General features: G+C 57.3%; 1 long non-coding RNA gene across 2 annotated transcripts; it reads left to right on the top strand.

Annotated features, from left to right (window-relative positions):
- Window positions 1-3,611: 3,611 nt before the first annotated feature.
- Window positions 3,612-8,849, top strand: LOC109117681. Of its 2 annotated transcripts, none has more exons than XR_004516685.1 (4): window positions 3,612-4,503; window positions 5,688-5,847; window positions 6,032-8,240; window positions 8,548-8,849. It is a non-coding gene; the product is annotated as an uncharacterized LOC109117681 (long non-coding RNA). The 2 variants fall into 2 exon arrangements; XR_002024993.2 differs by having other exon boundaries at window positions 6,028-8,240.
- The last annotated feature ends 479 nt before the right edge of the window (window positions 8,850-9,328 follow it).

Below are 9,328 nucleotides of genomic sequence, written 5' to 3'. Positions count from 1 at the left end.
CTGTTCACGAAACAGCTGGTGACCAGCCCTGATCCAATATTTACTCCTGGAGAGAGGGCAAGGGGCGGGCGACGCCCCACAGCCTGAAGGTGCAGCTGGCTGGGCTCTGGGGGGAGGGGAGGAAGGGTCTGCGCCCTTTCAGGGGGCACGGGGCTTTTCAGTCCTCGGTGCCCGCCCGACCTGGCCCACAGCCTCCTCCTGGCATGGGCTGGGGGGGTGGCTAGGAGGGACTTTGTCTCCAGGGAGGCAGGTGGGAGCTGAGCAGAGGGGAACCTCACTCAGCCAGGGGTTGCCAGAACCCAAAACCATCCCCTTGGGATGAAAATGCGGCCCCAGGAGAGACGGGGGCTCCCTCCTGCAGGAAGGACAGGCTTGCTCTCCTGAGAGGGGCCAGGAGAAGGAGATGGGGACTTGGGTGAGAACGTGCAGGTGCACCCAGCAGCTTGGGGATTCCCGCATTTGCCGTCTTAATTTACCTCTCGAGGCACGACTCTAAATAAACCTTGAATCCCAGGGCGCTGCTGGGTTATTTAAGGGAGAGGCGGCCCTGAAGAGAACTCCCTCACCAGAGGAGCCCGGAGGCCGGGGGAACTGGGGCTTCCTTGAGGAGGGGCAGAGGCGGGTGGGCTCCTGCAGGCAGAGAGGTGCAGCGGGAGGGGAGCCCGAGGGTGCCTGGGCTCCTGACCCACCTGCCTCGGTGTTGAATATCCCAGAGCAGTCAGTCCTCACCGTCACACGAGGCAGACAGGGCTGTCCCACTTTACAGACAAGGAAACCGCTGCTCAGGGAGGCCAAAGCACCTCCCAGTCTCACCGCTTCCTTTGCTCTTTCCTCTGGCCTCAGGCTGGAGCTGGCTCCCCATCCTGTCAGAGGCCCGCAGGCGGGGTGCAGGGGATGAATGTGAGTCTGCAGGAGTGCCCGGCTCACGTGCTTCTCCCTGACCCAGTGTGACCTGGGCCGGTGGCGGTTCAACCTCTCCAAGCTTTTTCCTTTACACAGAGAACCTGAGCACTGGCTGCGGAGAGCTCAGTGGTTGGCAGCTTGCCTAGGAGGTACAGGACCTGGGTTCAGTCTCTAGTCAGGCAAAAGAAAAGGGACTAGATCATGTGGGGTTGAGTGTTAACTGAGATAACGTGTATAAAATATTTAGTACATCGTAGATGCTTAAGAAATCAGAGTACAGGGCTGGAGATTTAGCTCAGTGGTGCCGCCGCCTGCCTTGCAAGTGCAAGGTCCTGAGTTTGATATCCAGTACCAAAAAAAAAAAAAAAAAAAAAAGAAAGAAAGAAAAAAAAGAAAGGGGAGTTCAACATGGCACGGTGGTGCATGTCTATAATCCTAGAACTCTGGGAGGCTGAGGCAGGAGAATCCCAAGTTCAAGGCCTGGGCAATTTAAGGATTTAGCAAGACGATGTCTCAAAATAAAACAAACACAACAAGTAAATAAATAAATGGGCTGGGGATGTAGCTCAGTGCTAAGTTCCTGGGTTCAATTCTAAGTAGTGCAAAATAAATGAAAGAAAGGAAGAATGAAGAGAGAGAGAGAGAGAGAGAGAGAGGGAGAGAGAGAGAGAGAGAGAGGATCGTTCTCAGCTGAGCTGGCTTCAGGAACTGCGCCATCTTGCTGTCAAACTGCCCTGCACTTACAGTGCCCCAGGCTTGGGAGAAGGCTCAATTGCCGTGTCTTTGATATTCTTCTTTTGGTGGTTTGTTTTGTTTTTTTTGGTATGGGGGATTGAACTCAGGACCTTGTGCTTGCAATATGCCTTTGAAATTCTTTTTTTTTTTTTTTTTTTTTTTTTTTGGTAGCGGGGATCTAACTTAGCTCCTTGAGCTTGTGAGGCAGGCAGCGGAACCACTGAGCTAAATCCCTGCCCCCCCATATTCTTAACAGTTCTGAACTAGAAGCTCCGTGCTGTCATTTTGCTTTTAGCTGGTGCTGCTGGTTGGTCCCTTCAGGGTTCCCAGGCCCAGGCGGAGCTCCGACCGTGGGGCGCACATTTCAAGACCAGAGAGAGCCAGGCAGAGCCGAACCTGGCTTCAGGAATGTCCGCAATGGGCATCCGTGGCAGACCACACCCCTGCTCCGAGGAATGGGTCTTTCAGGGGACGCCACAGGCCCCTTCCTGGCAGCCAGCTTAGGTAGGTACCAAATGCCTGGAAACGACGGCAGCCTCCAGGGCCCGGACTCACCTGCTGCACGGGGTGCAGGGTGCGGGCTGCAGGCCCCGCAGAGGCTGGGCTCTGAGCAGCGGGGTCAGGAATGGGCTCAGAGCAGCCGAGCCCCCCCACCGCACCCCCCGCCGCTCAGAGGGGGAAGCCCAAGCCACGGATCTCAGCAGCGGGGCCCCTCGGTTGCTTTTAGAGTCCTGCTCCCGGCGGTCGCTAAACTGGCAGTCTGGGCCTTGACTGACGCCTGCGCAGTAGTCTGCAGGGAAGGCGGAAAAGGGGAGGCTGAGGGGCTGTCTGGCCCCCTCTCCCCCATTTAACCTTAATCCAGCTCTAGGAGTCTTTCACGGGGACCCTGGGGCGGGCGGGGCCGAGGAAGGGGCCCGAAACAGAGCCCGGGGCCAGGTGGAAGCGCATCAGGGGTCAGGGCAGGGAGCACAGCCTCTGACCCCCCAGGCGCCTGAAATCGGAGCTCCCCACGTGGCATGAAAGTACAGGCCCGTCTGCGGGGACCCTTCTCTCCTGCTGCTACCTTTCCAAGTCCTGGGCTCTGAGTGTCGGCCTCTTCCTGGGAAGGAGGACGGGGTGGGGTCCACATTCAGGGATCATCTCAAGGGTAATAATATTAACTGTTACTATTTCTATGCCCTTTCTTTGTGCCGAGCCCGGTTCTAAGAGCTTTTCGTGGGAGATCAGCTGACACTCACAGGAGCCTCCGGAGATGGATATCTTCGTTGTCCCTAGCTTACGGCCGAAGAGGCTGAAACACAGACCGGTGCAGCAACTTTCCCAGGGCCACACAGCTAGGAAACGGTATCCGTGGGATTTGCCCCTGTGAAGCTTGGAGGTGGGAGCCCGTGTTCCTCTTCCTACGCTTGGACGAGAGTGACGCTCCTGAATCCTAACTCAGTGCTCTTTCCAATTTAACCTGCTCGGCCGCATCCAGTTAGCTTTTAGCTGGAAAAAGCTGCACGGACCAGCAGTGCTGACTCAGCTTCCCTTCTACAGTTTGCGCCAGTTTGTGAGGCCGGAGCAGAACACCTTTGGTGGCCTCTGCTGCCACCTGCTGGTCACAGCGAGGTAGGACAGCTGTGTGCTTTCAGGCTTCCCTCGGTCTGGGTGACGTCATCCTCCCTGTGTGGACCATCTACACTGTTGACTCCCAAATCATGCCCTCTTCTGAGATCCCGGTCTGTGTATCCAGATGCAAACGTCTCTGACCCTGCAGTCCCCTGACATCCTGCAAGTGACAACGGTTCCTAAATGACAGAGCCGGAACCGGGCTCTCTAGCCCACCGACACCCCTGGAGGAGGCATGTCGTCTCTCTCTCTGCCCCCCTCTTTCTTTTTGGTGCTGGGGATTGAGCCCAGGGCCTCATACAAGGTTTTTCACTTTTAAATAGTTGAAAAAATAGAAAAATAATCTCTAGTGATGCGTGGAAATGATGATGTGAAGTTGCAATTTCAGTTTATTTCTGCAAATAGAGTTTTATGGAAACACAGTTGAGCTCACGCACTAATTCACCGTCTCTGCCGCTTGCTGCAAGGCCAGAGGTGAGCAGTAACAATGCAAGCTGAAAACAGCCGCTGTCAGGCTCTGGAGAGAAAGCTTTGCCCATGTGTACCCCAGAGAAAAAGGTCACCAGCTACAGGAGTGGCCTGCGGCGGAAGGAAGCCACCCCCAGCCAGGCAAGTTCAAGCTTCAGACAGAGGGTGACAGAGAAGCAGGCGGCGGGACGCGCTGTCCAGAGCACCCACCCTGACTTCGCATGGGCAAACTTTGCCGGACAATGAACCTGCGTCCTCCCAGCCCCTGGTGCAGAGCTGGGCCTGGACAGGAACCCTAGCTCCCCCTTTGGGAGGCTGTGGGAGAGCCACACCTCTAAATGCACCGGGACAGCAGTGCGGGCCCTGGAGGTTGCTGGGGGTTCCGTCCCGAGCACTGTGGTTACGCAGTCAGTGCACCCCGTGGGGGTGGGGCATTCGCCCTCTGCAGACCTTTCGGCCGCCAGTTCGCCGCCAGGCTGCACGAGTGGGTGCAACTCCCGCTCTGTCCACTAGAGGGCAGAAAGGCCCTGCCGGCCTCTGGAGGAGTCAGGTGGAGCTGCCGGGGCCTGGGGAGCGAGCCCTCCCTGCTGTTTACAACGTGACCTTTGATCCGCTCCTGTTGTCTCCACAGCCTGCTGGGGGCCAGACTGTTGCAGTTTCCTGCTGGGGCGGGCCAGGCTCTTTCTAGCCCGCCTATGGAGGCCGGGTCCTTGCAGGAACGCTCCTGGGCCCCGGGCCCAGGTCCTGGATGCAGGCAGAGGAAGCGGCACTACACCCTCTATCGAGGTAACCTGCCCAAGACCCACAGGCAGTGGCTCTGTCCTGGACAGGTGTCCTTAGGGACCACCAATCTCCCGGGAGGCTCTGCCTCCTGCAGCTTCTTACGGCCACCGGATTCTGGCCACAGCAGAGCAGACAGTTTCTTTCACATCGATGAAAACAGATTCCCAGGGAACTGGAGGGCATTCAGTTTTGATTTTGAGGCAGATTCTCGCTAAGTCGCCTAGGCTGGCCTCTAAATTGTGATCCTCCTGCCTCAGCTTCCTGAGCAGCTGCGATTACAGGCCTGTGCCACCACACCCCGCTGCACCTGTCTGTTAGGAGCTTTAGAAGCCATTGGAGACAGATGGGCAGGTACACACAGAATGAGGCCAGGTAGTGGATTCGAGGGTCAGACAGAGACAGGTTGTGTGGAGGATGAGGCCATGGGATTGGAACCCCCGGGGTCTTTCAGGGTCTCAGTGAGCCAGACGGGACATGTTCCAGCAGCAGAGCAGGGGACAAATGGGGGCCCATAAAGTAGGAAGCCGACTGACAGAGCCTTGGATAGCAGGCAAAAGGAAGTAGATTTGGTCCTGTGGCCAGTGGGAGACATCGAAGGTTCTTGAAGGAGGGTGTGACAAAAGCATTGGTGCTTGGGAAAGGCTGATGTGACAGTGGAAAGGACACCGGTACATCGGGAAGGGCACCAAGGAGGACGTGTCTGCTGTTTGGGTTGAAGGGGAGAGGGCTGGGGTTCAGAATGAACTTCAGGGCATCAAGCCTGGTGTGTTCTGGGGTTGAGGAGGCCATCAGGTAGAAATGCTGTTTGAAGAGATCTGGTACAGGGCTGGACATGGGAAGAACCAGGCTTAGCGTGGGTGAGGAGGGACCAGCCACACTGACCTCTGAGGCCCAGGGGACCCCAGGAAGGGTATGTGTGGGGTCCCCCACCAATCAGTCCCTTGCCTACCCCAGCAGGCTGTGTGCACTGGGGAGATCCAGGCAGCTCTGGGGGCCAGAGCCCGGCTGACTCTGAGGTGCATGGTGCTGTGCGACCAGCAACCGTGACAGGTTGGGGGGATTTCCCCCCATCCCTCCAGACAGAATAAGTAGAGAAGTCAGGGCTTGTTTGTTTCTTCTGGTACAGAACCTAGGGCCTTCACACTGAGCTGCGTCCTCAGCTGTTTTCATCGTTTATTTTGAGACAGGTCTCGATAAGTTGCTAAATCGCCCAGGCTGGGCTCAAACTTCCTTCTTGCTCGGCCTCCCTCCGTGCTGGGATCACAGGGCACCGCTGAGCCAGGTTCTGACAAGACTGCGTGGACAGACTGGGACGGAGATGCTCTTCCTGTCAGAGCACAAACACAGGTAGGGGCGCCAAGAGCAGCTGTCCTGGTGGGACAGCAGGGGACCAGCCTGAGGGGCCCCAGGGGATGAGGAAGACGGGAACTGGAGGAAATGCGGCCCTCGGTGACACCCCGAGTTGCTCCTCCAGTCCCTGCTTAAGCCATTTGCGAAGGGACAAATGTCCTTTCTGGTTTAACCCAGATAGGTAGAGTTGTTTCCAGCAGATGGAAGATTCCTGTCACACCGCGAAGCTGGAGAGTGTCAATGCTTGGTAACTGAAGGAGAACATTTCAAAACGGAGAGAGGAGTGAACGGCATCAATCGTGAGTGTCGGGCCAGAGACAGACGAAGAAGCTCCTAGAATCACGCTGCTCTTATACCTGGAGTCAGGACGTTCAATCCCTGTACATCAGGGAGAGAGCTGCTGGGTCCTTGGGGAGCTCTTCCTGGGGGTTTTCCTTGCCCGTGTATCCCCCAGGCCCTGCTTAGTTCCTTTCCAGAAACGTCTGGCGTCTTCGGGCATGCCCAAACGCATGCCATACCCCACTCCCCTAACCTCTACCTCAGATAAACAAGTGTCTCGCATGTTACAGACCCCATGGGCAAAAAGTGACTTCATTCCTCCTTCCTCACCACCCAGCCTTGGGCTGGTTCCCCCTGGTGTCCAGCTCATCCTCACTGGGGACCCCAGGCCTAGCAGGTGGGTCCTGCAGGGTGTCTGAAGGTGACGTACCCTGTCCCCAACTCGGCCGCCCAGGCTGCCACAGGGCCAGCTCCCTCCTGAGCGGATTAGCATGCAGTCTGGATGGGGCAGCTCTGAGAACGATGTTGGAGCAGAGCTTACCTAAGCACAGATAATGTCCTGGGCGAGTCCCAGCACACTCAGAATCCACTGCCGGTGCTAAGCCTCTCTTTTGTCCCAATTGTTGCTAAAACACCTCGCCCAGACTTCCACCAAGTGCCCTCCCTCCTAGACTGAACTCCGTGCTCTGGGTCCCAGCCCTGGTGGAGTACAGCTAAGGGGCACAGCTGGCAGCTTATGTCCCTCAGACTAAACATGCAAAGGAGACCGTGCAGGGAGTAAGCTGCCCCCGGTCACACGGAGGTCAGGGTCAGGGCTGGGATTCACCTTCGACCTCACACGTACCCCCAACTCCTTTGTCCCCTCGCCCCAGACTTCCTGGAGCCCTGATAGGCGACCTTACCACCATGGGTCCAGCCTGGCATGGTGTCCTCCTCAGCTTGGTGCCAGTTCCCGCCCCGGGGTGGAGCCACGGGCTACAGCCACATCACGTGGAGGAAGGTGGCGCTCAGAAGTGCCAGGGAAGACAGAACGGAAAAGTCCTGTCCCACTCTCCGGGGACCCGGGGCTCAGGAGTGGGGCAGGACCAGTCATGCCCCTCCCCAGGAGACAGACGGCAGGGACAGCAGGGCACTGCGGGTTGGGGCTCCAGGGCAGGGCTGGTCTTTCCAGGAACTCGTAGGGGTAGTGGAAGGGAGTGAGGAGACCTGAGTCTCTTCCGGAAGTGCTGACTGGTTCTGCCCAGACTCCTGGGGCCTGACGACCTCCTCCTGGGACCCAGAGGGTGTCTGTGGCTGGATTCCTCCATGCAAGGCAGTGCAAGCTCAGAAGCACAGATGTTGCAGCCAGGCATCTTGCCTGCTGCTTTCTAGCTGTGTGACTCAGGGCAAGTGACAGAACCTCTCTGTGCTGCCTCTCTGTCTGCTCTGCAGCTCGGCTGTTCTCCTTCTCTCGCTGCAGAGTGTTTCTCACCGCAATGGCTGGCCCTGAAGAGGGGCCTCCAGCACATCGCTCCCCGCTCCCCACGCGCTCCCCTAGCGGCTTCCTTTTTCGTCCTTCTCCCTGTTGGGAAAGAGAGCTCCCAGGGTCAGGCTTGGGTCGCGGGTGCCCAGAACTCTGCCCAGGGTGCTGATGAATGTGCCGTGTTCTCTTCTGGGGCTCTGGCCCGCTGTGGGGGTGCCTGGGCAGGGGGCTTGGCGGGTATCGCTGCAGTCCCCGGCGTAGGCACTGACATATGTGTCCTTCCTCCAGGCCCCAGACTGGCTCCACTGCTATGGTTTAAACATATTCCCCAAATATCCACGTATTGCGGGCTTGATCCCCAACGCGGCACCGTGGGCCTGGAGCGGTCTGGCTCAGGGGGCACTGGCCTCACTGTGGATTTAATCCACTGAGTGGTCAAACCGAATGGGCTGTCGGGAGGTGTGGCCGCTGTAGGAAGTGAGTCAGTGGGCGTGGCTTGGGAGGCCTCGCCTCCTGCTTCCGGCCTCCTGCTTCCCGTCCCTCTCTGCTTCCCGGCTGTCTTCAGTTGAGCATCTGTCCTCCGCCAGGCCCTTCCTCGTGTTTCTCCCTGGGAGCGGAAATCTCTCCTCCTTTACCCTAAGGATGTCAGGTATTTTGTTTTGCAACAGACAGTCGACTAAGACAAGCGGCAAGGGCACAGTGATGGGCCAAGCCAGGCAGAGCACCAGAGCCTCCATTCCTTGGCTGCCGGAGGGGACCAGCAGGGGGAGGCACCAAAGTGAGACATGGTTTATCCAGAGGGCTGCTGTCCTCAACTTTCCTTGGGCTTTCGGGGGTTCCCGGGACGTGGGGACCTGGTCATAGTGTAACCCAACAAAGTTCCCCAGGGTGGAGTCAGCCACAAACTGCCTGGAGCCCACGGGTGGGGACGATGACCGTGATCCCTTCTGTACCAGGTGGCGCTGGGACGGATTCATCTGCCGTCCATTGCGCTTGACTCCCAGTTTCCGCTCAGCGACTTCCGGAAGTTAGGACCTTCTGCACTAGGCACGCGCTAGTTGCAGGGAACGTGACCTGGGTTAAACACTCGCAGCCCCCACTCCTGTAACGTGGAGTTATGAGACACACAGGAAACGAAACGATGAAGATGAAATGGGGTGAATTAAGATGAAGAGCCGGGCATGGCACGTGCAACTGTAATCCCAACACTCTGAGGCTAGAGGATCGCCAGTTGAAGCCCAGCCTGGGCAACTTTGTGACTTAAGGAGACCTAGCCTCATAATACAAAGTAAAAATGGCCGGGGATGTAGCTCAGTGTGCAGGTTCTGTGTTCCATCCCCAGTACAACCACCAATAAATAAATAAATAAATAAGAAAAAAAAGTTGAAGTTGTGCAATGTAGTGGAAGTGAATGAAATAAAACAGTCGCACTGGGACCTTCAGGACTGCCCTCTGCTACAGTGGTGACCACCGGTGGCCAAGACATGGTGTCTTATGCTCACAAATGCTTGGCACCCGAACCCCCACTCCCTCCCTGCCCTCTCGTGCCAAGGGCTGACATTGATGCCCTTCAGCATTTCAAGAGCTTTGAATGATCAAGGGCTTGAATCAGAGACTCCGGGGCCCTGCCAGCTCTGTGTGCTCAGAGCCACAGAGAAGGGGTTCAAAGTGTCTGGGAAGAAGAAGCGGACAGCCTTGCAATCCCTAGTCACCCTCAGGGAGCTGAGGTGCCCCCCT

This window comes from Fukomys damarensis, unplaced genomic scaffold, assembly GCF_012274545.1.
Source record: "Fukomys damarensis isolate Sample0158 unplaced genomic scaffold, DMR_v1.0_HiC HiC_scaffold_11, whole genome shotgun sequence".
Taxonomy (NCBI): Eukaryota; Metazoa; Chordata; class Mammalia; order Rodentia; family Bathyergidae; genus Fukomys; species Fukomys damarensis.
Note: the sequence above shows the minus strand (reverse complement) of the source record. Positions and strands in the feature narration are given on the sequence as shown.